The sequence below is a fragment of the Xenopus laevis genome, chromosome 3L, assembly GCF_017654675.1.
Source record: "Xenopus laevis strain J_2021 chromosome 3L, Xenopus_laevis_v10.1, whole genome shotgun sequence".
Lineage (NCBI taxonomy): Eukaryota > Metazoa > Chordata > Amphibia > Anura > Pipidae > Xenopus > Xenopus laevis.
In genome coordinates this window covers 31,108,640-31,136,585 of record NC_054375.1, presented here as the reverse complement: position 1 = coordinate 31,136,585, position 27,946 = coordinate 31,108,640, and the positions used below count along the sequence as shown (strand labels likewise).

At 36.6% G+C, this 27,946-nt stretch overlaps 1 pseudogene; it reads left to right on the top strand.

Annotated features, from left to right (window-relative positions):
• The first annotated feature begins 484 nt into the window (after positions 1-484).
• On the top strand, positions 485-27,733 carry LOC108710199 (annotated as a pseudogene).
• Positions 27,734-27,946: the final 213 nt, after the last annotated feature.

Here is a 27,946-nt window from a genome sequence, read left to right as displayed (position 1 = left end):
AGTGAAAACATATTAAGTCCATTTTTATATAGATTAGAGTAACAGTTTGAATGAATGAAATGTTTCAAGTTTAATGATATAATGAATCTATACATCCCTTAATTGGTGTGTAGTAACCAGTTTTTCGTGTAATTACTAATATATTAAACTACCAAATTAGAAAAAAAAATGCTTTTTGAGTTAATGGAATGATAAAAAATCTTGCATAATCACCTTTCAGTAGAAATAATATAACATAGGTCTTTTAGTAACAAAGCTTTCCAGATAATGCTATGCCAAAACTAACTGTGGCTTTCTTCCTGGTAATCTTCTATAATGCCTTATTAGATTATTGTCAATGCTCTCCATCCATGCACGGCCCCTTCAAACACTAATTCCCTGAGCTGAGCAAGTCAGATGAGTCTTAACTGTGATAGAGAAATCAAAGAGCAAAAGCAGAGAGAAAAAAAAAACATTCTGTCTGCACTGCTCTAACTTGTATCGATATCCAGATGGAGAAGTGAGAAAAATCATGGCATCTGTAACTTATCTCGCTTGACTAATTCCTTTTGTTTTGTCCTATAGACATTCAGTCAAAGAGGGATCATGGCATCTTTTATTGTGTGGCTGTACGTGTTCTTATGGTGAGCAGATACTTAGGAAATGTCCACTGTTATACATGAGTATTTTGCTATGTTTTCATACCTTAAAATTGACCTTTAATGTTATGCATTTCTACAGTACATGAAATGCACTGGGAATCTATATCACTACTGCAAATTTGCATTCTGAAAATATAACCCGGTTTCTTGGTTATGACAACAGACTCCGACCTAGCTTCGGAGGTAATATTTTGCATTTATACAACTGACATCAGTTATCTGGAAACCCATTATCCAGAAAGCTCCGAATTATGGAATGGCATAGACTCCATCATAATTAAATAATCCATATTTTTAAACATGATTTTCTTTTTCTCTGTAATAAAAAAACAGTAGCTTGTACTTGATCCAAACTAAGATATAAGTAATCCCTATTGGAAGCAAAACCTATTGGGTTTATTTAATAATTGTTTATACATAATTTTCTAATAGACCTTAGCTAAGAAGATCCAAATTATGGAAAGATCCGTTATCCGGAAAACCCCGGGTCCTAAGCATTCTGGATAACAAGTCCCACACCTGTATCGACCTATTTCATTAAATAATTAAAACTCTTGATTTATACATGAAACTAAAATATTTAAACCACATGTAATTAGTGTGATTTACTACTAATGCACTGTTACATTGTTAAATTATTTTATTTAATGCTTTGTTTTCTTATACTTCTTGCAGGGGCTTTGCATTTAATGTAAAAAGTAAACACTGAAATAAACTATAGAAATACTTTGCATTTCCGAATTTTTTGACGACGGCAAAGTTTGGCGGGAGATTCACCCATCACTACTCAGGGTTTGTATTTCAAATTAGAAAAAAACTATCATTGTTAGTGATGGGTGAATTTGGGGCCGTTTTGCTTCGCCGAAAAAATTGCGGATTTCTCACAAAATTTGCGAAATGGCGAAAAAAACGTGAAACGGCGCCGGCGTCTCGTTTTTGATGCTGGCGTCCGTTTTTTTGGACGCGGACGAAAATGCGCTGGCGTCCAAAAAAAACGGCGGTTTCCCATATTTATTCTCCAGTGGCGAATCGCGGGAATTGACCTTGAATTTGCGCCTGCCCAATAAATTCGCCCATCACTAATTGTATTTGAGAAACCAGAATTTACCATTTCCTGCTCGCTCTTTAAATGCATTGTACTTAAAACATAGAATATACAGCAGTTTTATTATATTTATAACTAGTCTTACAGCCAAAGTTTTTAGCCCAAATTTTTAACAGGTCCTGTAACCAAAGTCAAAAGAGACATATATGTGACCCGTTTTGGCCCTGTTTCAGATGTCGACATGGTAAGAATCATAAATAGTCATATCTATGCATAAATAATATTGTTTAAAAATAATAAAATACACTTAACCTTGTCCCGTTACTTTTTTAAGATGCATTTAGCTCGCACAGTATTTAAGCAAACTGATTAGTCCAGATTACTTAGTTTAATCTTCTTGTCAATGTCAACCTACAGAAGGCAGAGACTTATTTATTACACTTTGGCTCTTTTTGGCATATTTTTTTTTGCAATCTAGTAACAAAAGTAAATTTTAACTCCAATGAGAATTCCACAAACGTTGGTTATGATGAAAAATATTTTTGGCTTCCATATCATTGCATATATATTATAATATAAAGAAATAAATGTGCCTGAAATGTACTTGTATTACTGTATTCTTAGAAGCCATTGTAGTTGCTATAACAATATTGATTTTTGAGGCTTGGCAAATAAATATGAAATAACTGAATAAAATAAATATAAAATTACATTTCAACACTAATGTTATCTTTTTTAAATGCATTTTTTGACACCAAAGTATACAAGAAACTATAGACCAATTTACTGAGCTGTTTACTACATTGCTGTTTATCAAAGATTATTAACAATATCACACAACAATTATAATTCGAATAAGGAACAGAAGGACAGAATCGCAGGTTTAACTGCTAAAGTGCATTTTTAATCGTCCACACGACATGTTTCGGGCACATCTGCCCTTTTTCAAGTGTGAAACACAAGTGAGATACAAAATATAAATAACCACACTGAGGTATGTAGACACCCCCCCCCCCACATCCTAGATAGCAAGTAACAATTAGTTAGTAACATGTGTTCAGTTTGAATACATTGTTGCCGAGGTTCAACATAGTAAATATAATGTGCAGGATAAACAGTGAAAATCCCAATAGATACCTGGGGATAGTAAAATATTAAATATAAATATAAAAAGTTGGATATACACAAATAAATACGTATTGCACATATCTTAAAAACACTAGAAAAAGATTAAGTGTGAAGACTGCCCAACTGGGCCTATTCACACTATAGCATATGTTACACGACATATTTGAGATTTTAAGCTAGCCCTGCTAAATGTATAATAAATACAACTTGATGTAGCTAGAAACAATTTGTGCGTTTTACCCTTAGTAGAGACTAACGATTAAGGTGGTATTCAAAATCTGCAATAGAAAAAATGAGAGGTCAAAAAAGATATATCTATTACAGGAACGGCGTTAGACTCCAGTGGTCATTCAAACCCATGGGGAGCATAGTTTTTTAATCCATATTGCTTCATGCTGTAAAAGCAATTTCTGTATATTACCTCCTCTTCTTGGTAATTTCACATTTTCCAATACCAACCACCTCAGTTGTGTCTGATTGTGGCCCTGGGAAAAGAAATGTCTCGATACAGGAGTATCAGATTGTGTACCTACAGCTCTACTTGTTTGACCAATGTAGGCTAATCCGCAGGGACATTTTAACATATAGACCACATTTTTGGTCTCACAAGTAGAAAAATCTTTCAAATGGATATTGTTGCCCTTTGTGGGATGGCTTACTGTTTCTCCTTTTATTATAGAGGAAAAACATATGCAATTTAAACACGCATGTGTGCCTCTCTTCGGAGGTCCCCAAAACCTAATTTCTTCGTTTCGCTGGGTAATATCTGAGGGGCGAAGAATATCTTTAAGGCTGCGTCCCCTAGTGTAGCTAAAGATGGGGGTTTGCTTAAAGAGTGAATCATATTTAGTATCTAGTTGCAAAATGGGCCAGTATTTCTTGACAATAGTTTCAATATGTTTACTTTGTCTGCCAAATCTAGATACAAAGGGGGTGCGTGCGGCCTCCGACCGTCTGTTAGTAGGTCCCTGCAAAAGTTCACTTCTGTTCATTTTACCTACCTCGTTCTGAATAGTTCTAAGTTTAGTTGCCTGATAGCCACGTTTAGACAATTTACGTGTAAGTGTATCAGCTGCTTTTTTATAGCGGCTCTCTGATGATGCAATCCGGCGTGCACGCATGTATTGACCCTTGGGTATAGCATTCAAGATATGTGAATTATGGTAACTGCAATGAACTAGTAAAGTATTCCGGCCTGTCGGTTTAGAATACATCTCAGTTATAATTTTGTTGTCACAAACACTGAGTTTAACATCTAAAAAATGTAAGGATGAATCTGACCACTCACCAGTAAATTTAATGGTAGGATGGCATTTGTTAGCTTGGCACAACATATTGTTAAATATCTCCTCAGAGCCCCGCCATAGTAACAAGGTGTCATCCACAAAGCGCCAGTATCGTAAAATGTGTATATTGTATGGACCCTTCAAAAAAATCTTTTGTTCGAGATGATATACAAAAATGTTTGCGAATGAAGGGGCAACCGACGCACCCATGGACGTGCCTTGGCGTTGCCAGTAGTACTTGTCTTCAAATCTAAAGTAATTTTTGTGCAATACCATAGATAGACAATCTAAGAGAAAGTAAAGTAAATGATGCTCAATATCTGTTTCTAACAGAGACTCTTCCACAAAACGTATGCCTTCATTTTGCGGAATGGAGGTATAAAGACTCTGAATGTATATAGTGCAAAGACTAATATTACTGTTAGAGTGCACAATGCTATCGGGAAAGACAAGCTATCTGAGTAGGTCCGTTGTGTCCTTTAAACATGTAGGAATTTTAAGTACAATTGGTTGAAGATATTGATCAATGAATTTGGATAAAGGTTCCAAAATAGATCCAATCCCTGAAATGATCGGTCACCCAGGCGGATCAGTGAGGGATTTGTGGATTTTCGGAAGCAAATGTAAAATGCGTGGATAATTGGTAATAAGGAACTCTTTTATGGTGGCATTAATTACACCCTGTTGCCATGCTTCTGTTACTAAATTATCCACTTCCCGTTTTATAGACCAGACAGGGTCATATGGGGTTAACCCGTAGTGTTCAGGCACAGAAAGTTGTCTATGTGCTTCCTCTATATATTGGGATTTATTCATAACTATTATTGCTCCCCCTTTATCTGCTGGCCTGATTATTATTTCAGGGTTATGAGTTAAGGTATTTAGAGCTTCCTTCTCTTTTTTAGATAAGTTATGAAATACTCTATGATGACCCCTTATATCCCATATTTTTTGGACCTCTTTACGTATGGTATTTTCAAAGGTGGTAATGGTTGCATTATTGATAACTGGATTAAAGGTGTTGGGCTTCTTTAACTGGATCTTATCCCCATGGTTCACACTAGCACTATCAGGATAGTCAAAGAAATGCATTTTCAATTTAAGCCTTCTCACAAACTTTAAAAATTCAATGTCCCACTCATAGTATGGCATATAACCCAGTCCTTTATTAAGCAGTGCAGTCTCTGTATCAGTCAATGCATACGATGATATATTAATGCACACTTGCTCAGTATATATATAACCGCGTGTACTCATGGCGGGAGGAGCGTTATCAGCAGAGGATGGGACGTAATCTGCAGACAACGGAACGCCGTAGGGGAGAATACCGCACAGAGGGACAATACAGGCCGTATTGCCGGGGGAGCACCAGATCCCCTACCACAACGCCGCAGTTACTATCCACCACAGAATGCTGCACAGGTAGATATGCGGGCATCCAGTAGCAATGATGAATAAAGTTCCACACCATCCAGCCAGCCCTTTTTAGAGGTGGATATCAGGGAGCAACGTTATCCACCGAAACGGCAATACAGGAACCCGAGAGCACCGATACCCAGGGAGAGATACCCACGAAGAACCCACTCCAAGGCGAGGTATTAGACTTGTGCATTAATATATCATCGTATGCATTGACTGATACAGAGACTGCACTGCTTAATAAAGGACTGGGTTATATACCATACTATGAGTGGGACATTGAATTTTTAAAGTTTGTGAGAAGGCTTAAATTGAAAATGCATTTCTTTGACTATCCTGATAGTGCTAGTGTGAACCATGGGGATAAGATCCAGTTAAAGAAGCCCAGCACCTTTAATCCAGTTATCGATAATGCAACCATTACCACCTTTGAAAATACCATATGTAAAGAGGTCCAAAAAATATGGGATATAAGGGGTCATCATAGATTATTTCATAACTTATCTAAAAAAGAGAAGGAAGCTCTATATACCTTAACTCATAACCTTGAAATAATAATCAGGCCAGCAGATAAAGGGGGAGCTATAATAGTTATGAATAAATCCCAATATATAGAGGAAGCACATAGACAACTTTCTGTGCCTGAACACTACGAGTTAACCCCATATGACCCTGTCTGGTCTATAAAACGGGAAGTGGATAATTTAGTAACAGAAGCATGGCAACAGGGTGTAATTAATGCCACCATAAAAGAGTTCCTTATTACCAATTATCCACGCACGCCCATTTTACATTTGCTTCAGAAAATCCACAAATCCCTCACTGATCCGCCTGGGCGACCGATCATTTCAGGGATTGGATCTATTTTGGAACCTTTATCCAAATTCGTTGATCAATATCTTCAACCAATTGTAGTTAAAATTCCTACATGTTTAAAGGACACAACGGACGTACTTAGACAGCTTGAGGATCTTGTTTTTCCCGATAGCAATGTGCACTCTAACAGTAATATTAGTCTTTGCACTATAGACATTCAGAGTCTTTATACCTCCATTCCGCAAAATGAAGGCATAAGTTTTGTGGAAGAGTCTCTGTTAGAAACAGATATTGAGCATCATTTACTTTACTTTCTCTTAGATTGTCTATCTATGGTATTGCACAAAAATTACTTTAGATTTGAAGACAAGTACTACTGGCAACGCCAAGGCACGTCTATGGGTGCGTCGGTTGCCCCTTCATTCGCAAACATTTTTGTATATCATCTCGAACAAAAGATTTTTTTGAAGGGTCCATACAATATACACATTTTACGATACTGGCGCTTTGTGAATGACATCTTGTTACTATGGCGGGGCTCTGAGGAGATGTTTAACAATATGTTGTGCCAAGCTAACAAATGCCATCCTACCATTAAATTTACTGGTGAGTGGTCAGATTAATCCTTAAATATTTTAGATGTTAAACTCAGTGTTTGTGACAACAAAATTATAACTGAGATGTATTCTAAACCGACAGACCGGAATACTTTACTAGTTCATTCCAGTTACCATAATTCACATATCTTGAATGCTATACCCAAGGGTCAATACATGCGTGCACGCCGGATTGCATCATCAGAGAGCCGCTATAAAAAAGCAGCTGATACACTTACACGTAAATTGTCTAAACGTGGCTATCAGGCATCTAAACTTAGAACTATTCAGAATGAGGTAGGTAAAATGAACAGAAGTGAACTTTTGCAGGGACCTACTAACAGACGTTCGGAGGCCGCACGCACCCCCTTTGTATCTAGATTTGGCAGACAAAGTAAACATATTGAAACTATTGTCAAGAAATACTGGCCCATTTTGCAACTAGATACTAAATATGGTTCACTCTTTAAGCAAACCCCCATCTTTAGCTACACTAGGGGACGCAGCCTTAAAGATATTCTTTGCCCTTCAGATATTACCCAGCGAAACGAACAAACGAGGTTTTGGGGACCTCCGAAGAGAGGCACACATGCGTGTTTAAATTGCATATGTTGTTCCTCTATAATAAAAGGAGAAACAGTAAGCCATCCCACAAAGGGCAACAATATCCATTTGAAAGATTTTTCTACTTGTGAGACCAAAAATGTGGTCTATATGTTAAAATGTCCCTGCGGATTAGCCTACATTGGTCAAACAAGTAGAGCTGTAAAGGAACGCATAAAAGAACATAAGGGTAATATTAGAAATTTCCAAGTAGGTACACAATCTGATACTCCTGTATCGAGACATTTCTTTTCCCAGGGCCTCTGTGTGGTTATTTATACTTTGTATTTCACTTGTGTTTCATACTTGAAAAAGGGCAGATGTGCCCGAAACATGTCGTGTGGACAATTCAAAATGCACTTTAGCAGTTAAACCTGCGATTCTGTCCTTCTGTTCCTTATTCGAATTATAATTGTTTATTGGGTGCCCTGACGGAGCACTATTGGGACAGTTTTAGAACTCGCTGCAATCTTCTTTGTATATAAACTCTATTGCTGAATATCACACAACACATGGGGCAGTCAATAAATTGATTAGTGATACCAAGGTTTTAGCATGTTGGTTTATTAGTGACTATTTTGCCATAGTATTTAGTCAATAACTTTGAAAGTCTTGTTATATAGTAACATAGAACATGAAAAATTGCTTTCAAAGTCTTTACACTGCATTTACAGATATATAGAAGGGTTATATGAGTTTTCCAATTTACAAATATCACAAAGATTAAAATATCATGGTTAATTGATACACTAATTATGAATATCAAAATTAAAATCACAATAGTAATTAATCAGAAACTGCTCTTGGAGACTTCCAAACAACACAAAATGATGATTTTGGGCAATAACCCGAAAAAAAATCTTGCGTTTTGGACGTCAAATCCGATATATCAGTATGATTCAAGTTTTCGCTCGATTTTATCGTCTTTACCCAACCTGACTTTTTCGAGTTATTTTATTGATAAATAAGAAAAATCATTGATGGGAGTTTGAGCTTGGTTTAATAAATAGGTGAGTTAAATTTGAGTTTTAGTAAATACCCCTTTAATGTTATTTCTGTATTGAAAAGGAAAAATATTTCTTCAGGATTTCATAAATTTGGAGCTAAGTGTTACAAAATTGCAAGGTCCAGATATACTGTATATCACAGACTATAAAACTTATCAGACTGTAAAATTTATCAAAGACTATAAAACTGATTTGCTTATAACACCTATAGGTACTATTCTGGGAGTGATACTATCTATACAGGGCCGGACTGGGAGAAAAAAGCAGCCCTGGCAAAATAAATCAAAGCAGCCCACCTCGGGTTTGGGATTGGTTATCTGGAAACCCATTATCCAGAAAGCACCAAATTATGGAAATGCCATCTCCCATAGACTCTTATAATCAAACAATCCAAATATTTAAAATTGATTTCATTTTCTCTGTAATAATAAAACAGAACCTTATACTTGAGCCAAACAAAGATATAATTAGTCTTTATTGGGGGCAAAATCAGATTATGGGGTTTATTTAATGTTTACATGATTTTCTAGAAACTATGATGATCCAAATTTTGGAAAGATCCGTTTTCCATAAAACCCCAGGTCTCGAGCATTCTGAATAACAGGCACCAAACGAGCAAATTTAGGGGCTGTTCCTGCTGAATTGTGCTTAGTACAGAGGAATACCTATGCTGCCATAGTTTTATGGGATCTCTCTGTACAGACTATGAGCAAATTTAGAGGACTGTTCCTGCTGAATTGTGCTTAGTACAGGGGAATACCTATGCTGCCATAGTTTTATGGGATATCTCTGTACAGACTATGAGCAAAGTTAGGGGCTGTTCCTGCTGAAATGTGAGGTGACCATCTGACCATGCCCATTATGGGAGGAATATTGAATATAGACAGCTAAACATTTCTTTTTAAAAAAAGACACTGATGCAATTTAACTTATTAAAACCCAAAAGACACAGTTGCAATTCCATGCATAATACCCCAGAACTAAAAGCAGGATGAACACAGTGAGAATTCCATGAATTCCCCCAGAAATGGCACAAGGAAAGGGTTAAAAATCACAAGGCAGTGTAATAAAAATGATTTGTATCCTTACTTGGCCAGCATTCTTTCTGCACTGATAGTGGTGGGTGAAGAGGATGAATCTGCAGCACCAGCATCTGCCATCCATCCTGCCTGTTCAGTACTGGACAAAGCAATCGTATACAGGTGCCTTTTTCCCTGCCTGCAATTGCCTGTCATTTGTCCCATAGCTGAGGGCACACAGGGGACGTAAGTTACGTTAGTTCTCCCACTCGCTCCTCTCCACTGCACACTTAAACCCCACCCCCTGCTAAAGATGAGCAGTCCAGACAGAAAAAAGAAAACAAGCACGGCCCTTGGGACGGCTCTTCAGACAGAAAAAAGTGATCTTCCTCGATCACTGTTACTACGCGCACAGGGGATCGTTTGGTGAGGGAGAAGATTTTGGTATGGTGCAGCCCATTTACTTTGCGCAGGCAGCGGCCCAACGGGCAATTGCCCGAATTAACTTATGGCCAGTCCGGGCCTGTATCTATATATATATATATATATATATATATATATATATATATATATATATATATATATATATATATATATATATATATATATATATATATATATATATATATATATATATATATATATATATATATATATATATATATATATATATATATAATACACAAAAGCCATGAATAGCTTGTAAATAATATCCTTATAAACGGTGAGTTCTGATGTCATTTCTCTCACATGACTCACTAAAACTTGTGTATTATAATAAATAAAGTACTCCAAGTTGCAAAATATGAGGAAATTAGAAGTTACCTCGGAGTTCCATGACCTGTATAAATACACTCAGCCTTCAGCCTCGTACTTTTATATAGTCATGAAACTCCTCTGTAACTTATAATATCCTTATATTTTACAAGAGGGGGTACTTTATTCACTATATATAGTGCCGTGTGTGTGTGTGTGTGTGTGTGTACATATATATACATACACACACACAGAAGGGGTCACATAGCAAGCGAAAGATCATTCACATTCTTAAGCACTACAGCTGCTACCTATCATAACCCAGAGAATATAAAAATACAACTGCTCACAAATGCTTGGAATAAGTGGCAATTTGTGGATTATAACAAGCCTCATTCTGGAAAAGTTCTGGACTGTTTGGGGCTCTTGGGACAAGAGGCGGGTCTTTGTATCTTGATGAAGGGGATGTTCTGCCCCCTGAAATGTTGATGCACGGGTTCCCTTCCTGTATGCAATGTAGGGAATGGTAAATATTGCTGAATTGAATGCTGGTTGTCTAGGGGGGTCTGTGCCAAAAGTGTGTCAAGAGATGTGGGAGGTGCGGCAATAGTCTGTGCTGGGCCATCTTTTTGCTTTTTAACTGACCATTGCTTATATTAAACTGATCATCCTGCTCAGGGGTGCTTAGCCAATGAGGCGAGTTGAGGCTGTCGCCTCAGGCGGCAGCGCCCCACTAGGTACCAGGGGCAGCAAAAATGCTGCCTCAGGCGGCGGAGGGGCCAGGATCGCCCCTGATCCTGCTGTACCCTGCTTTACACCAGAGGTACATGAAAGCTCCACCTGACACCATTAATACCAATTTTGTTAGGCACCCCCCAGTGACTATAATTTCTCACATCAAACCCAGCGTTGATGGTAATTTTGCAAATATCAATTTACAATTAGAAAAAACTGTTTAGCAAACATTCTTTCTGCCACTAAAGTTGTGGTGCAAAAACATTTGTAATTTGCATTTATGCCATATTTAAAAAGCTCTTAAAGGGATCCTGTCATCGGAAAAGATGTTTTTTTTCAAAACACACCAGTTAATAGTGCTACTCTAGCAGAATTCTGCACTGAAATCCATTTCTCAAAAGAGCAAACAGATTTTTTTATATTTTGTCAATTTCCCAGCTGCCCCTGGTCATGTGACTTGTGCCTGCACTTAAGAAGAGAAATGCTTTCTGGCAGGCTGCTGTTTTTCCTTCTCAATGTAACAATGTGTCTCAGTGGGACATGGGTTTGTACTATTGAGTGTTGTTCTTAGATCTACCAGGCAGCTGTTATCTTGTGTTAGGGAGCTGCTATCTTGTTACCGTCCCATTGTTCTTTTGTTTGGCTGCTGGGGGGGAAAAGGGAGGGGTGATATCACTCCAACTTGCAGTACAGCAGTAAAGAGTGATTGAGGTTTATCAGAGCACAAGTCACATGACTTGGGGCAGCTGGTAAATTGACAATATGTCTAGCCCAATGTCAGATTTCAAAATTGAATATAAAAAAACTGTTTGCTCTTTTGAGAAATGGATTTCAGTGCAGAATTCTACTGGAGCAGCACTATTAACTGATTTTTTCCCATGACAGTATTCCTTTAAGGACAATTGCTCTTAAGAAAAAATGATGTTTGCATAGTATTTGCCCAGCTTTATACTGTAAATATAAACGCATGCAGAACATTGTCATTGTCATGATGCATTGAGTATTCTGTATTGTACTACTTTGTATTTATATATACCTACAATAAATATGCCTGATTAATATGCTGAGTAAATCTGGTTTTATTCAGGCCCAAGGAGAACTTCAGGGTCAAGCTCAATTTGAGTCAGCTATTTATTCAAATCCAAGAGTGACTTGCTCATTGCAGGTGAGAATCATACATCCCTACTGAAGGATCATACAGTAAGGAGAATATATGAACCAGACAGCTGTAACTCTAGAAAAGAATTATGCATTATGGGTAAAAAAAAAAAAGTGCACTGAGCTAAACGTTTATACGTTGCACTTGATTAGTAAATGAGCCCTCACAACTAAAGTCTATTGCTACAGTTGTATAACATACTTTTATGATTATGACGGTTTCAATAATGAGCATAATAGTTTTACAATTAAAACTAATCAAATTGCACACTAACCAAATTGGCTAGCACAAAGTTCAGAAAGAAAAGTTTAATTCAATTTTCTTTGCTTTTCAAATCCCAAATTATGTATTTTCATCTAATTATTGCGCACAATTCTTTGCCTAATTTGCTTTTCAAACCATTTTGTACTGCTTGATTAACGTTTTGTTTAGTGAATCGTTATGCAAACCACTCATTCTCTTCCCCCTCAAATAGCTTTTTTTTTTTTTTTTTAGGTAACTACTTAATGCAATAGGATTAGAATCATTAAATGCTGACAGAAGTGTGGATAACATACTAGTTAAGAGGATTATTAAATTATCTATTGTTTTGGGCTGAAAACTGAATATATTCGAATTTTCTTTAGGAATACACAATGGATATATTTTTTCATCAGATATGGATTGATGAGCGACTGAAATTTGATGGACCGACTGAAATACTTTAGCTGAACAACTTAATGGTCAGTAAAATCTGGACTCCAGACACTTTTTTCAGGAATGGTAAAAAGTCAATTTCTCACAATATGACAACCCCCAATAAACCTTTTGAGAATAATGCAGAATGGAACGGTGCTCTACACAATGAGGTGAGACTGAAAATTCATTTGAAAATGTTTTCTTGACAAGGGCTTTCACCAGGATTTCTTATAAACTACATTAAGGGGCAGATTTATCAAGGGTTGAAGTGAATTTGAGGGAATAATAAGAATAATAATAAAAAAATAATAAGTAATTTTTTGGATACTTCGACCATCGAATAGGATACTATGACTTCGAATTTACTTTGACTTTGATTCAAAGTAAAAATCGTTCAACTATTCGACCATTCGATAATCGAAGTACTGTCTCTTTAAAAAAACTGACTTCAATACTTCGCAAACTTAAACCGAATTGCTGTATAGCCTATGGGGGACCTCCTGTGTGTTTTGGTAAGTTTTTTTAAGTCAAAGGATTTTTTTGGGAAAATCTTACGATCGTACGATAAAATCATACGGTCGTACTACGATTGGAATACGATCGTACGATGTATAAAATCCTCCAACTTCAAATTCGAATGTCGTAGGATTCTATTCGATGGTCGAATTTCTACATTTTTTCTACTTAGAAATTCGGCCCTTGATGAATCTGCCCAAAATTATTGGAAGACTAGATTTACTAGAATTTTGGTTCCCCAAAATATAGTCCAGAATATGTTAATTAAAAAAGAATTACATGATACAACGAATATTTGATTCAAGAAGGGTGCATAGGGAATATTTAGAATAGTTTCTCAATACAGATTAACGCTGAAAGATTTCACATTTGTTGGCATTATTAATTTTCTTCCTTGTGTATTTTGGTTGTGGCTTTACAATTGTTGCAGTGTTAATTCAGAAACACTTTTATAGATGACTGTGCTCTTTTCAGCTCTAGATACAACAGGGAGGAAGTTTTATTAATTTGTGAGCTTTTTTGTAAGTTGTTTTACTCTATTATGAAAGGAATGTGATTAAACTTGATAAAGGTTTTTTTGCAATGTTTTTTTTACTTAAAGTGTTTTATTGATTTCCACAAAAAGAAAAAAAGACATAAAATTACAATAAACAATTCTGAAAAGGAAAAAGAAAGAGAAAAAAAACCATACAAATTAACATGACTCTGGGAAACATTTGTTTACGTACCATTAAAGCGGACCTGTCAGCTACACATAAAAGCTGTATAATAAAAGTAATTTGCAAATTAAACATGGAACCCAAATTTTTTGTCTTCATTTAAGCATCCAGACCTGTTATAAAGGTGTTTAAATATCTGAGCTGTCAATCAAATATTACCTGCCCCACCTCTATGCCGGAGGCATAGAGGTGTGGCAGTCACTTACTTTCACTTTCCATTTAGCACTTCCTAGATGTCACTGCCCCCACACATTCACCCTCCTTCCTAACACTCCATAATTTGGTAAGGTACTGTGTATGGGCATTAGGTCCCCATTCTGGTGCATACATAAGATTTTGAGGTGATACACAATTTGTCTTAATAACAGTGTACAGAAAATGGCTCCTGTCTGCTTGATGTAATTGTGTAATTCCAAGACGGAAAGAAACAAAATGTAAATAATAAATTTTGTGTAAGTAAATTTATTTTGCTCAACTAACATGATAGAAAATAATTTGGAATTATTTCTTAGGATGACAGGTCCCCTTTAAGTCATAGTTATATGTTAAGGGTTACATAGATCTTTGTATCACAAAGATGTATACATACATGCATATGGTGCCAGCTTGCAATTTTTAGAAATTGTTCCCTTGATTGTGGGCAATAGAACATTCATAGATTGAAGTTTAAATGAGTTTGTGCACAATTGACTGTATGGAATGTCTTGAGACTTTCATTTCCTTGTTATTGCCATTCTAGTTGCAAATAAGATATGGTATAATAAATAAAGTTGTGCTTTGTTTGTTTTAGTAACCTTTTGAATCACAATTTCCACTAATTTCCATATTATTTGTATAACCGGGCATGACCACCAGATATGCAAAATAAACCTGGGCCACTACAATTTCTCCGGCAACTATTTGGTGTACAATATGTCCTTTGTAATTTGTTTGGTGTTAGATACCATTGATAAATTAGTTTCCTGGCTTTCTCAAGATGGTTAACACATTTGGAATATAAAAGTGGTAATTTAAGAGCTTCATTCCATTGTCGCATTGTAAATGTTTGTTGTAAATCGTTTTCCCATTTTTGCATGAAACCATATTTAGACGGATTCTCTGGGGATAATAGCAGTTTATATAGTACAGAGGTACCTTGCTTCTTGAGAGTTGGATTTCGGAAGAATACTTCACAAACTGTAGGTGGTCTGTTGATTTGTCGCATCCATTTATATGAATAATGACGGATCTGAAGGTATTTGTAGAATTCGGTACGCGGAAGGTAGAATTCTTTCTGTATGGAAGTAAATGATTTCAATGACCTTCCACTAGTTGTAGTAGAGAGTATGCACCATTTTGAGACAAAATATATCCATAGTAACTGTATCCAGTGATAAAAATGGAGGTGGAAAAGGGTAAATATATTTTGAATTGCGTATCATTCGCCAGTTCTTTATAATCCACCAAAGATGGGGAGGAATGATTCATGAATTACAAAATGTTACTGGGCTGTTAGAAGTGAAACTTTTATTTGGAGTACAAGGACAAAAAAATGAATTTTCTATGTCAACCCAGTGCTTGGTTCCTTTAGGTAGATTTAATTCTGCTAACTGATCCAGTAATGTTGCTTTATGATATATTGCAATGGCAGGGGATGCCAGGCCTCCTATTTTTTTATTCTTGTTGTAGAGTCACGACTGGCACCCTTAATCTAGAACCAGTGCTAGGCTCCCTGGTATCAGCTCTTGCTTCTGCCTTTAACAGCCGTCTTTTACTTCGGGAGGAGCCCTCAGCTAATTGGATGCCACCAGGTCTTAATAAGAGAGGAGCCAAGCAAATGTTCTGGACGAGCAAAGGGGCACGGTCGTTAGCAAGATTTAGGACGAAATGTACAGTTCAGGGAGCAGACAAAAGCGTAGTCGGACAGGCCGGGGTCGGTGCGGTCAGAATACAAGCAAAGTCAATCAGGCCGGAGTTGTTACAGGCAGCGTACATGGATCGTCAGGCAGGCAAGGGTCAATATCACAAGAAACAGGATAGTCAGGCAGGCACAGTTCAGAATAGTCGGCAGGCAAGGGTCAAAACAGGAATCAAACAGCAGAAGAATTGCACCCAGCTACTAAGAAGTTAGACCTAACAATTGGCAATAAGTTAAGATCAGAGGCCCCTTTAAATATTTGAATTTCGCGCCGCTGGCGTGATGACGCCAAGCGGCCGGCATGTAAAATGGCCGCGCGCCATAGTGAAGCCGGCTCAGGAACTGAAAGGACTAGGACTGCGGGCATCCCCGCCGGGCCATAGTCCCCGCTAGACCACCAGGGTAAGCTTACATGTAGAATATGTTGTGATAAGTGAGGTTTTTGAATTCCATAAGACAGTTGTAAAAAGTTGTAGGCACAACTCGCATTAAATTTAATACCTTGGGTAAACATATTTTCAGGGCATGTATCCTCCAAGATATAAACATAATTTTCCATGAGGCAATTTCCTCTCTTATTGAGTGTAACAATGGAAAAAAGTTATCTTCTAACAAAGTTTTTTTATAGTATTTGATAGGTGCATGCCCAAGTATGTAATCTCCTTTTGTTTCCATTCAAATGGGTAGGCCTGTTTTAACTGTACCATAGAGTGTTCAGGAATGTTCATCCCCATAACTTGAGTTTTAGATTGGTTCAGTTTATACAGTGATATGTTGCTAAAACCTTCTAAAATTTGCAATAGTTTTGGTACTGCCATTTGAGGATTAGTAAGGAACAATACTATATCATCAGTATAACCCGATTTTATCAGTTACATTGGCTATGGTTAAATTCATTTTTTAAATAAATGTAAAAATAATAAAGAGTAGCTTGAATATTGACATGCAACTCTCGTTGTCTTCTATTGAAGTTCATCAGATTTGACCACGTATAAATTAAAAAAAATAATTAGCTAAATTGTTTACACAAATATCCATTCTAAATTGCGATTTAATTAGACAATATTTTCTGTCCAAGATAGTATAGAATAGTGTTTTTGCATATCCTTAAGCTTGTTATATACTAAAGGGACCATGAAAATAATAAGGGATGTCAAAAGGGGCTGCACAAAAACTAGTCTTTCATTTTCTTCTGTAATTATACTACTATCAGCATTCCAAATTAACCAATAATAAAGGAAGAACCCTAGGGGACTGTATAAAAGTGTTTGCAAGACCCTGCTACAATTTTGCTCAATGTTATGCACTCCATATCTCACAATGTGCAAGTGCATCATTCAGCTGCTGGATTCGTTTGCATGTGTACAACTGGCTATGCAGGTTGGGGTTCTATTTAAATAATATGACATTGTATATTCTGATAAATGCACAATACGTTAAATAGTTAAAGTTACTGAATTAATTGTAAGGAAGCTAAGGGGCCTATTTAAAATTGATTGTGCTTTTCAGCATGAGCACTTTTTAAGGAATCCTTGTATGAGTTTCCTAACAAGCACAGGTTTCAGGATAAAAAAAAAAATCCAAATGGGCTTTTGGAATGTAGAAACGTTGGCACCTAAAAGCTGCAAAAGTTTTTCTTTATTATAAATGCCCATTCAGGGTAAAATGCTGGAAATTTGTCCAAAACCCTGCGTTAGTTTGCAAACTCACACTGAAAAGTGCAAGCAATCTTAACTAGGCCCCTAAGTTTAGGTTAGTTATGATTATAATGTGTTTCTTTGATATCAGCATCAATGTGCAACTGCATCAACAAGAAACCAAAGTCTATACATGAATAGACATAAAAAACAGTACTGAAGGTTCAGTTGTGAAAGTATATGTAAGCTCCTTGTAAAGCAACAGTTTCAGTATACAGCAATTTCACACCTTTTCCTTTAATATGTTTTTTATCATGTAAACATTTATACTGTATTTTGAATTCCTTTTAATTGTATTATTAATACTTTACAATGTTTTCATTTCAGGTTGGCAATAAAAGCTGAGTGCCCCAATGAGGCTAATGAATTTCCCAATGGATGGACATCCCTGCCCTCTAAAGTTTGGGAGCTGAAACACGAATTCTGAATGTATTTCATCTTAACTCCTTTTTAATATATAACACTGTAGACCCCATGGCCTGGCTGTTTTCACAATACAAAAACCATACTTAATTAGCAGTTTTTTAAAAACAAAAAAGCAAAATTCAAGCTTTGCCACTTGAATCCCAGTGATTTCAATAAGTCTTAAATCTTTAAGAGATTCATGTGTGCTATTAACAGATCTACCTGCAAATAGCTAGGCAAAATGTATTAAACTATTGGTAAGTTACCCAGACAATTTAACCATTATTTCTATCTCAGGGACAACCAGGGACATCAAAACACCAATCACAAAACATCTGCCTTTAAAGTTTTACCCTATTGTTGCTTTATGTATAAAAATAAATAAGCTATAAAAGAAGTTGGTGAAGCTGAACTACTTTAATGAAAGTATTTTCTAGAGATGATCAATGTCTTAATTTGTTAAATTTTGTTTTAATTAGCTTCTTAAATTCAATAATTCATCCATACACAGAGAGAGAGAGAGAGAGAGAGAGAGAGAGAGAGAGAGAGAGAGAGAGAGAGAGAGAGAGAGAGGGTATAAGGGATTAAATCCCTTTACAACCAGTTTGATTGGTTCAGGGGCAGATGTAAAAAGATCGCAAATTAAAATTCAGAGCAGTTTGATGCATTTTTCAATTTAACACCACTTTGTTGATGATCCAGAAACATTTCCTACCACTTATAGTGTTAATGAACCTATGCATTTATCAAAGGTGACAGATGTACAATTTGTACATATGTATGTTGCTTGCTCTGGACAGTCAAACACCTTAATTTTCAATGGGTTTTGGTGTTCAGCACAAGTTGCAAATCGGCGATCGCATGAAGGGATTAAGGAATCAGAAAATTATTATTAATATTATAAGGCTATTCCTCTTTTAAACATTACAAGCGGTTTTTTTTCCATAAATTTAGTCAAATTTTGCAAAGCCTTAATCTCTTGGGTGCAGTGTCCAGTTTATGAAGAATTAGGCAATCTAAAAAAATAAATCTCACTTAAAGGGAGTTCATCATCTTCAATAACTTTTTAGACAGTAAGGGACCCATTTACTTAGTTCGAGTGAAGGAATAGAGGAAAAATAGTTCAAATTTCTAATGTTTTTTTTGGCTACTTCGACCATCGAATGGGCTACTTCGACCTTCGATTCGAACGATTCAAACTAAAAATCGTTCGACTATTTGACCATTCGATAGTCGAAGTACTGTCTCTTTAAAAAATACTTCGACCCCCTAGTTCGCCACCTAAAACCTACCGAAGTCAATGTTAGCCTATGGGGAAGGTCCCCATAGGCTTCCTAACAATTTTCTGATCGAAGGATAATCCTTCGAATTGTTCGATTCAAAGGATTTAATCGTTCGAATTGCGCTAAATCCTTCGACTTCGATATTCGAAGGATTTCAATTCGGCAGTCGAATATCGAGGGTTAATTAACCCTCGATATTCAACCCTAGGTAAATTTGCCCCCATGTAATTAAGGAAAAACTAGCCCTAGACTAATACAATAAATAGCTTCATAAGTGCTCAAAAATTTGTCTACATTGCATAACTGCTACAAAAAACATTGTTATCTGCAGTTTTGCCATTACCACGTTTGATGTTTCGGGATAGTAGCTGCTACCTGCAGGGACAACAAAAACATTAACTAGTTTGCCATAGACTCCTTCCTACTAATATCAGTAGAAAGCACCAAAGGCTTTCAGACCCTTGATTATTAACTGAAATACCATGTGCAATTTCTAGCAATAATAAGTCAGTGGGACCAAATTATTATACGGAATTGCTGCAATGTTTTCAATGTTTTTGTATTATATTGAGCACCAACATATTACTTTCATATTTATTTCTGCAATCAGTTGCTATTTCAGTTTCATTAGCTATGTCATATCAATACATCCAATATAGGGATAGATTTACTAACTTGTGAAAAGTTGCCAGCATTCACTTTGCACCCACACTTTGCCAGGCGAAAATTTGCTCAGACTACGCTAATTCATTAAAATTTAGTTGTGGTCGCCAAATAGCGTTCATTTCTGCCTTGCGAAACTTCGCTAGAGATCTTGGGCTCAGGTCAATTTGCATACGGCGGGAAATTTAAAGTTGTATGGACATCTTTCTGTTAAATATTGGTGCATACACTTACCAATTACACTTTTAAAAACACATGTCCAGGGAACCGTAATAAAGACAATAGAGTTATTGTAGTGCCCTACACATGTGCCCACTGTAAAATTAATGTTCCATATGTTTGCAAATGTATGGGGAAAACCGGTTACCCAAAATAAGTTTGTTAGGTGTTTTGCAGACAATGAGGCTGAAAATAGGAAAAGACCCCAGAGTTTTTTTTGGACTTTTATGCATTTTCGGCTCATAGAATATAATTTAAGTAACAGAAGATTGAGGACGATTTAGCTACTTTAATGCACTTCGCTTGGTCTGAGGTGGCGAAGTCAACTCAAAAAAGGACCATTGTACTCTGTTGAGGTACCAGAGGAATCTTCAAGTCTCCTCCAGTATGATTTAGTTGAACAAAAAGTGGGTAGTGAGACAGGTAAAAAAATTTAGATAAAAAACCGTAGACTATTGCGATCCATTTGAGGTAGATAAAACATAAAAAAGTTGTCGGCATTTAGATTCCTAATTCCATTTTTATACAAATTGCTGAATATTTGGACATTATTGTAATCCCCATATGTATAAACCTGCATTTATCTATGTCAAAATTGAACTTCATCTTCCATTAGCCCCAATGTACCTAAATCATGTCAAACTGTAACTGCTAAGTCTGGCAAATGTAGCTATAATTAGGAAACACATCACACCCCCATACTTTTAATGTGAACATCAAAGTTATTAATACATACACTAAAGTAAATAATTCAAGCAGCGGCATCTAATATACTGCAATTAAAGCATTGTTGTGTTTATAAAATAGCACTTCTAACTAGTGATGAGCGAATTTGGAGCGTTTCACTTTGCCGAAAAATTTGTGAATTTCCAGTGAAATTCGCGAAACTGCAAAAAATTCGTGAAACGGCGCCGTCGTCCGTTTTTTTTTACCCTGGCGAATTTTCACGGCGGTTTTGCCGCAAATTCGCGCCTGGCAAATAAATTCTCCCATTACTACTTCTAACATGATATTCCCTACTTTTTTCCTCAAAATTTTAACTTTAGTAAAATGAGTTGGTTCCTGGGCAATATTTATTAATGTATTCAGTAACCTACTATGTTATAACATCAAGAGCATTAACAGAATGATTAAGAATATCACAAGCACTGCAACCTGCTCTCAATCATATGTATTCATTTATAAAATGACTTCTGTTCGATCGTATGTACTTTGCTGAGAATCATTCGCTGAAAGTAATGTTCTAATGAAATATGTATTTAAATGTTTTTAACATACATAGTAACATTGTGACATAGTAAGTTAGGCTGAAAAAATAAATGCCCCTCAAATTCAACCTTTTAAACTAATTTGCAGAAAAGGGGAAAAATATCAGAATGCCTGCCCTTGTGTTTTACCGACTGGTTAATAAAACAGAGAGATTATTATTAGGCTTGGGTGAATTTGACCTGTTTCGTCAAAAAATTGCCACCGGCGAAATGTCACCGACGCCCATTAAAGTTTAAAAAAAAAAATTGACATGCAGCGAATATTTATATTTTTTTGATGCAAAACCTCATGTAAGTCCAAGGGCGTCATTACCTCGTCCATCTCTAATTATTATATGATCCCCTTATATATTTTTACATAGTTGCCATATCATCCCTTAAGCACCTCTTCTCTAGCGTGAACAACACAAAACCTGTCCGGGCTTTCTTCATAGTGGAGATATTCCATAGCTTTAACCAGTGTTACATTATGGAACCTCTCTAATTCAATAATATCCCGTTTGAACAGCAAAGACAAAATCTACACAGCATATTCTAGATTGGGCCTTACCAGAGCACTGTACAGTGCAAGAATATCCCCCTTCTTCTGTGAATCTATGCCCCTTTTAATACAGCTCAAGACTTTGTTTGCCTTTGCAGCTGCTGACTGGCATTGCTTGCTACAGCCACGTTTATTATAAAACAACATCAAAAAAATAATGACAGAATCCTTGTTAGGTATGAAGATCCAAATTACAGAAAGATCCCTTATCTGGAAAACCCCAGGACCCACGAATTCTGGATAGCAGGTCCCATACCTGTAACAAATTATGCAAACATCTTTTGGTGTCTTTTAATAATAGGTTGTCAATATAGTGGCCATATGTAAACTGTACAAACATATCTCTGACACCATCTATGTTAATAGGTTGTCAATGTGGCGACCATACTAAAAGATGTATTGTTTAAAAGGATTGTGGTCTTTGTACACATACCTATGCTCCCACCAAACCACATACAGGTTGGCATAAGCTGGGGTAAACGTTGCCCCTATGGCTGTTCTGGACTTCTATAAGTAGTAAAAAAAAAAAAAAGTTAAAATTAAATGGATTGCATAAGAATAGGTTCAGATGTACTACAGTGATCAAGATGGAAGACAATAGCCTCAAACCCATGTTGGTGTTGAATACAAGAGTATAAAGCGGTTACATCAATACTTGCCAAATAATAGACCTATGAAACACACGTACGAACTGCTGCTGCCCTGCTGCAAAGAATAGTGGTCATCAAAAAGCTTCTGGCCAGTGGATCCCTATTTAAAAATGCTCAAGCTCATGTGACATTGACTCATGCCAATAATACTCTCTGCTTCCATGGAGACCTGCTTGTCAACTCCATCAGCCAAATAAGTGGCAGTGATGATATGTCAGGGTAACCACCAAATCCACCTCTATGTGTGGCCAAGTTAAGTGGCTCTTTACATTCTCAGACTGTTCTGTAAGCTGCTACAATAAAATTGAATAATGTAACTTCTATATTTCTACAGGTGAATATATTGCAAGTGCGTTTCTACTTGGAAATGAAAATGGGCTATTTTGTGATACAAATTTATATTCCCTGCATAGTGACAGTCATTCTCTCTCAGGTTTCATTTTGGATCAACAAGAAGTCAGTTCCTTCCAGAACTGTGTTTGCTATGGCCTTTGCCAAATCTGTGCAAAATGATGTGGTCCACTCTCTTCCAGGGCTCAGTTTCATAAATCCATTTCATCTTCTGTCATTATCTGTCATATAATGTATGCTTCTGTGTGTTTGTAGGTGAATATTCACTCCAAGTAGTCCTGTTTTTCCTTAAGAGTAAAATAGGATACTATATAATTCATACATACATCCCATGCAGCACGACTGTTGTTCTGTCTCAAGTTGTCTTTTGGATCAACAAAGAATCTGTTCCAGCCTGGACTGTTGCTGGTATGACATTTTGGTTTACTGATAGCTTTTGCATCCTATCATACATTTCCTCTTAAGTCTTTGCAGTCATATAAGTCCCTAGACTTTCCAATAAATGGTTCTGTTACAGTTTTCACTGCATTCTTCACCTAATTACTATATCCAGGATCTATGTAATATTTGTAATCTATCTGTTGGGTTAAAACTCATAAATGAGGACAAATGACAAAATCAACTCTAGCTGTATGAAACCATTAAAAACAATGTGTCCTTATAAATGTTGTAATTGAATTGCATACAGATCTAAATAAGATTACCAGAAGCCTCCAGTATGTTGTATGGGGTACTTGTTCACTGTAGGAATGTGGGATCTGTATAAACGCTCATGAACCATGGTTTTTGCATTTGTACAGATGATGTTTTAGAAGAACCTTCTTGTCTGAATTTTGGTTCTACAATTATATAGGTTATAGTAGATTATACATTATAATAACCATATAATGCCAATAAACTAAATTGATACCATAACATCCCCAAATATATACATTACGAACCATAAACTAATGTAGTAGTGATGGGCGAATTTATTTCCCAGGCACTAAATTTGCGGCAAATTTGCCAGTTTCGCCACCGGCAAATAAACTAGCGAAATTGCCTGTGAAAATTTGCTGGAGAAAATTCACCGCGTTGAAAAAATTTTGAGGCAGTCGACGGTTTCAATGTTGGCGTCACTTTATTTTTTTTTGGATGCCAGTGACGGTTCTGACGCCGGTGACAATAAACGGATGCCCATTGACTTGAATGGGTGACGGCATCAACTTTGACGCCCGCGAACATTTTTACGCTGGCGAATTGTCAAAATTCGTGGGAAATATGGCGACGAAGCGAAACAAATTTGCCCATCACTATTATGTAGCCATGTAGTGGCAATGAGAATATTTTGTGTGCTGTTCGCATTAGAGCTATACTTTCTGCATAAAAAAATAAAATCATTCCTTCTTCTATTTGACAGGTATCACAACAATGACCATATTTAGGGGCATATTTATCAAGGATCGAATTTCGAAGTAAAAAAACGTCGAAATTCGACAATTGAATTTGAGTTCTTTCGATAGTCAAAGTATTTTTTCCAGCAGAAACGGCCATATTTGATCGAAGTACGTTCAAAGTAAAATCGTATGAACGAACGATTTAACCCTTCAAAACGAACGAAAAAAACCTTTGACTTATGGCGTATAAGCGCCAGTCATTCTTTCCCGAAAGTCTCATATGCAACTGCGATGGACTGGTTTGTATTCTCCGCATTAATTGAGTTTGCTGCTGGGAACTATTTTATTAATCTCCAGATTCAGAAAACAATGATGAAGGCTGCTAAGGAATCAGCTCTAGCAGCGGTAACTGCAAAGGCAGAAAATGAGTTTGTTACGGTAATAGATTTGTATTTCTTTCATAAGTCCAATATTAGGAGAGTCAGGCAGAAAAGGGAATGCAAAATAAAAGAGCAATATTGTAGTGTTCATCAAGAGGATCCCATCAAAAGCAGTGGCATTGATAAAAATCAGCACACACATTATTGCAGATATGGATTTTTTTTCAATTATAAAATGCCAAAACCAATACCAAAATACAAGTAAATTTCAAATAAAAGAACTCACAGTAATCATACCATGTATTTATTTAGTTTGGATCAAGTACAAGGTACTGTTTTATTATTAAAGAGAAAAAGAAAATCACTTTTAAAAATTTGGATTTTTTTTAGGATAAAATAGAGTCTGTGGAAGATGGCCTTTCCATCATTCAAATCCTATACCTATACACTCAGAACCCACCATGCGCTGGAAGTTTTCTAGAAGAAATGTCTACACATCCACAATTGGATGCAGAAAAAAACCCATATATTCTAGAAGATGTACAACAAATATTGCTCTGCTCTAAATATGTTTAGTAATCTTTAGCATGTATAAAATGGCATCTCAGCTGCACTGCACATTCCAAAGAGCTTGGCAAAGCAATTAAAGGAGAAGAAAAGCTAAAATCCAAGGAGGATGTCCTTTGTTAGGGTACTCCCCAAGGATTGTAATGATTTACCCGATACCCCGGGCCAGCACTTCTTTTAGCAGAAAACTGCATCATCCCAGGGCACTTGCAAGCAATCTTCTTCCTTCCTTCTTCTCGCAGGTGGACATGGGCAGAAAAGCCATCTTTTTCATTCTGCTGCACATGCATTGCCCACTGGATTTTGAATAAAGACGGGAAGAAGAGAATTGCTCACAATTACCTGGGACAATGCCGTTTTCTTCTAACAGGAGCACCAGCCCAGAAGCCCAAATAGTGAGCCTGGGAAGCGGTGGAGTGGAAGGGGCACATGACTGAGGGGAGAGTAGAGGAAATAAAGGGTGTAGTGGTGTCAGGCATTGTGGGAGTTGTAGTGTGGAGTAAAGGGGGTAGGGCATAACCTATAAATAGGGGTGAAAAGTGCGGGAACTCATTTTACTTGTAGTTGGCACAGAAGATACAATGTCCCTCCCTCCCGCCCTACGGAGATGGGGGGGTGGATGGTTACGTTGCAGCAGTAGCATAGTTGGGCTGCCCTACTGGGTAGCCAAAAAGGGGGCTGGAAGGTAAAGTGAGGTTGGTTGGATAGGCCTGGGGTGAGGATTAGGGGGCAAGGAGGCACCGTAAGTGAGGAAACAGGTGTCTGAGTCTTAGCCTTAGGCTGTTTAATGGGTTTTGACTAAGAAGGGTTTGGGAAGTTATTGTAAACATTGTTAAATGTTATGTGCAGCCTTCAGCGGCTATTGTTTTTACCCCAAAATGTCAAAGTGTTATGCAGTATTATTTTATGCTGGTTAGTGATGGGCGAATTTGTGGTGTTTCACGGAAAAATTTGCGAAACAGTGCCGGCATCTCGTTTTTGACGCTGGCATCCATTTTTTTGGACACCGAAATTGCCGGCATCCAATTTTTTTACACCTGCGATTTTCGCGGCGGTTTCGCAAATTTATTCGGCGGTGAAGATTTGCAGGAATTTGCCGCAAATCCGCACCTGGCGAATAAATTCGCCCATCACTAATGCTGGTATGTTTTTAAATAAGTTAAATAAGAATAAGTGAATGCAAATGTTATTTAATAAAACAAGCTGCGGCCTTTTTCACCAAAAGATCTGTGATTGGAGTGTATTTATGGGGTGTTGGAGAATTGTAGCGGAATCTAATCATACTCTAGTCAAGGATATCAGGTAAGTCATTACAATCCGTGGGGGTTTCCTAACATTTGGCACCCCCTTGGAGCTTTCATTTTCCTTTAAATGTGTTAATGCCGCAGTATATTTCTGGAGATTAAACAAAACTCTCCTTTATGTTGTTGAGATAAACAATAGGTTGAGGGTAATTTTAAATAAACCTGCTAATTGTACAAGTTTCAAAATTAATGGTTAAGGGTTAACAGAAAAAACACCCATGGAAGGCACTCACCAATTTTAAACCCAGTTATGAGTATGCTCATTTCCCCAGATTTTTAAGTATTAAGGGCCATCTATTATTTCTCATTTATCCAACCCAATATAATAATTGAGAACTTAGAAGAAAATGTGATTTATTGCTCACAAACCATTATATCTACCTTAAGCCTTATTTTTATGGAAAATATGTTTATATAAATCTGCAAATGAATCATCGATATTACCTAGAAACTCTTTGTTATATTTTTTTATCAATCATTTGCTTGCAGACCGTAAAGTACTAGTATATTAGTTAAATTAGTCTCTGGACATCTATCATTATAGTAAGTACTGTATACGTCCTGCACAGGGCTTGAAAGTACAAAGAGTAGGCGGAATTAGCCATGACTAATGACTAGCCTTTGAAATATTATTTTAGTTTATGTACTTTAGCTTAGCTTTTAATAGCAAACTTTTGTTGTACTTCTGCCTTAAACAGAGTGTATATTTGCTTTGACAGCATGCCTACTCAAACTGCAATTTCAAAAAAAAAAAAAAGAATCAATTCAGTGGCCCCTAAAGGGGATCAGTCAACTGAAGGTGATTTGCCACTCTATGAAGATTCTCCATACAGTCAACAAACGGATATCCCCACCAGAAATTATATGCTATTGGATACCTCCTCCAACCAGCCTACAGGAACAAGTAAAATAGACCAATATGCTATCAATATCAGTTGCAGGATTCAACCTGGTTAATTGGGTTGTTTATCTTTCAAAAGACACAAAGGATGTTAATCATGGTAACTGAATCTAAAAGTTACAAAAGGTAAGCTCATCGTTGTAGTATCTTCATTTATTTTAGACTAATCTAATGCCTTTTGGTTATGGAATTATTAGCTAGTTTTGAGAAACTATAAATTGGTACCTACTGTAAATTTAAGCCATCAGTTAAGAATAACAATGTTAATGATCAGATTGCAGAAACGACCATCAGGACAATGACAAATGGGACAATATCATT